We start from the raw sequence: 4,039 nt of genomic DNA on the forward strand, positions 1-4,039 counted from the left end.
AATGGGAATCAAATGGTTTAGCTTCAAATACTTGTGATATACTAGATTTAGCTTCAATAGCATGCGAAACAAACGAGTTAGCTTTAAATCCATGCGATAGAAACGAGTTAGCTTCAATTCCATGAGAAACACATGATTTAACTTCAAATCAATGCGAAGTAGAAGACTGATCTTCGAATCCATGCGAAACAAATGGTTTAGCTTCAAATACTTGTGATATACACGATTGAGCTTCAACTGCATGCGAAATAAACGAGTTAGCTTGAAATCCAAGCGAAACACATGATTTTTTTTCAAATCAATGAGAAGTGGAAGGCTTAGCTTCAACATCATGCGAAACAAATGGTTTAGCTTCAAATACTTGTGATATACATGATTTAGCTTCAACTGCATTGGAAACAAACGTGTTAGCTTTAAATCCATGAGAAACACATGATTTAGCTTCAAATCAATGCGAAATAGATGCCTAATTTTCGAATCCATTCAAAACAAATGGATTATCTTCAAATACTTGTGAAATACATGATTTAGCTTCAACTGCATGCGAAACAAACGAGTTAGCTTCAAATCCATGAGAAACACATGATTTAGCTTCAAATCATTGCGAAATAGAAGGCCGTTTTTCAAATCCATACGAAACAAATGGTTTAGCTTCAAATACTTGTGATATACATGATTTAGCTTCAACTGCTTGCGAAACAAACGTGTTAGCTATAAATCCATGCGAAACACATGATTTTGCTCCAAATCAATCCGAAGGAGAAGGCTTATCTCCAAATCAATGGGAATCAAATGGTTTAGCTTCAAATACTTGTGATATACATGATTTTGATTCAACTGCATGCGAAACAATCGTATTAGCTTCAAATCCATGCGTAACAAACGAGTTAGCTTCAAATCCATGCGAAACTCGTGATTTAGCTTCAAATCAATGCGAAATAGAAGGCTGATTTTTGAATCCATGCGAAACAAATGGTTTAGCTTCAAATACTTGTGATATACATGATTTAGCTTCAACTGCATGCGAAACAATCGTGTTAGGTATAAATCCATGCGAAACACATGATTTTGCTCCAAATCAATGCGAAGGAGAAGGCTTAGCTCCAAATCAATGGGAATCAAATGGTTTAGCTTCAAATACTTGTGATATACATGATTTAGCTTCAACTGCATGCGAAACAAACGAGTTAGCTTCAAATCCAAGCGAAGCACTTGATGTAGCTTCAAATCGATGCGAAGTAGAAGGCTTAGCTCCAAATCCATGCGAATCAAATGGTTTAGCATCAAATACTTGTGATATACATGATTTTGATTCAACTGCAAGCGAAGCAAATGAGTTAGCTTCAAATCCACGCGAAAAAAACGAGTTAGCTTCAAATCCATGGGAAACTCATGACTTAGCTTCAAATCAATGCGAAATAGAAGGCTGATTATCGAATCCATGCGAAACAAATAGTTTAGCTTCAAATCCATGCGAAACACATGATTTAGCTTCAAATCAATGCGAAGTTGAAGGCTTATCTTCAAGTCCATGCGAAGCGAACGATTAAGTTTCAAATACTTGCGAATATAAGAGATATGGCCTTACATGCAGGCGAAGCAAAGGAGTTAGCTTTAAATCCTTGCGAAACACATGATTTAGCTTCAAATTCAAGCGAAGTATAAGGCCCAGCTTCAAATCCATGCGAAACGAATGTCTTAGCTTCAAATACTTGTTTTATACATGATTTAGCTTGATCTGCATGCGAAACAAACGAGTTAGCTCCAAATCCAAGCAAAACACATGATTTAGATTCCAATTCATGCGAAGTAGAAGGCTTAGCTTCAAATCCATGCGAAACGAATGATATAGCTTCAAATACTTGTGATACACATGGTTTAGCTTCAACTGCATGCCAAACAAACGAGATCGCTTCATATCCAAGCGAAAAAAATGATTAAGCTACAAATCAATGCGAAGTAGAAGGCTTAGCTTCAAATCCATGCGAAACAAATGGTTTAGCTACAAATACTTGTGATATACATGATTTAGCTTCCACTGCATGCGAAACAAATGAGTTAGCTTCAAATCCATGCGAAACAAACGAGTTAGCTTCAAATCCATGCGAAACACATGATTTAGCTTCAAATCAATGCGATATAGAAGGCTGATTTTCGAATCCATGCGAAACAAATGGTTTAGTTTCAAATACTTGTGATATACATGATTTAGATGCAACAGCATGCGAAACAAACGAGTAGCTTCAAATCCATGCGAAACAAACGAGTTAGCTTCAAATCCATGCGAAGCTCATGATTTAGATTCAAATCAATGTGAAATTGAAGGCTGATTTTCGAATCAATGAGAAACAAATGGTTTAGCTTCAAATACTTGTGATATACATGATTTAGCTGCAACAGCATGCGAAACAAACGAGTAGCTTCAAATCCATGCGAAACAAACGAGTTAGCTTCAAATCCATGCGAAGCTCATGATTTAGATTCAAATCAATGTGAAATTGAAGGCTGATTTTCGAATCAATGAGAAAGAAATGGTTTAGCTTCAAATACTTGTGATATACATGATTTAGCTGCAACAGCATGCGAAACAAACGAGTAGCTTCAAATCCATGCGAAACAAACGAGTTAGCTTCAAATCCATGCGAAGCTCATGATTTAGATTCAAATCAATGTGAAATAGAAGGCCGATTTTCGAATCCATACGAAACAAGTGGTTTAGCTTCAAATACTTGTGATATACATGATTTAGCTGCAACAGCATGCGAAACAAACGAGTAGCTTCAAATCCATGCGAAACAAACGAGTTAGCTTCAAATCCATGCGAAGCTCATGATTTAGATTCAAATCAATGTGAAATTGAAGGCTGATTTTCGAATCAATGAGAAACAAATGGTTTAGCTTCAAATACTTGTGATATACATGATTTAGCTTCAACTGCATGCGAAACAAACGTGTTAGCTTTAAATCCATGAGAAACATATGATTTAGGTCCAAATCAATGCGAAGTAGAAGGCTTAGCATCAAATCCATGCGAAACGAATGATTTAGTTTCAAATACTTGCGAACATAAGTGATATAGCTTCAACTGCATGCGAAACAAACGTGTTAGCTTTAAATCCATGAGAAACACATGATTTAGCTCCAAATCAATGCGAAGTAGAAGGCTTAGCTTGAACTCCAAGCGAAACGAATGATTTATCTTCAAATACTTGCGACCATAAGTGATATAGCTTCAACTACATGCGAAACAAACGAGATTGCTTCAAATCCAAAGGAAACACTTGATTTAGCTTCAAATTAATGCGAAGTAGAAGGCTTATCTTCAAATCCTTGCGAGTCAAATGGTTTAGCTTCAAATAATTGCGAAATAGAAGGCTGATTTTCGAATCCATGCGAAACAAATGGTTTAGCTTCAAATACTTGTGATATACATGATTTAGCTTCAACTGCTTGCGTAACAAACGAGATATCTTTAAATCCATGCGAAACACATGATTTAACTTTAAAATCAATGCGAGGTATAAGGCTGATCTTCGAATCCATGCGAAACAAATGGTATAGTTTCAAATACTTGTGATATACATGATTTAGCTGCAACAGCATGCGAAACAAACGAGTAGCTTCAAATCCATGCGAAACAAACGAGTTAGCTTCAAATCCATGCGAAGCTCATGATTTAGATTCAAATCAATGTGAAATAGAAGGCCGATTTTCGAATCCATACGAAACAAGTGGTTTAGCTTCAAATACTTGTGATATACTTGATTTAGCTGCAACAGCATGCGAAACAAACGAGTAGCTTCAAATCCATGCGAAACAAACGAGTTAGCTTCAAATCCATGCGAAGCTCATGATTTAGATTCAAATCAATGTGAAATTGAAGGCTGATTTTCGAATCAATGAGAAACAAATGGTTTAGCTTCAAATACTTGTGATATACATGATTTAGCTTCAACTGCATGCGAAACAAACGTGTTAGCTTTAAATCCATGAGAAACATATGATTTAGGTCCAAATCAATGCGAAGTAGAAGGCTTAG

The sequence above is a fragment of the Megalopta genalis genome, unplaced genomic scaffold (assembly GCF_051020955.1).
Source record: "Megalopta genalis isolate 19385.01 unplaced genomic scaffold, iyMegGena1_principal scaffold0117, whole genome shotgun sequence".
In the NCBI taxonomy this organism is placed as follows: Eukaryota; Metazoa; Arthropoda; class Insecta; order Hymenoptera; family Halictidae; genus Megalopta; species Megalopta genalis.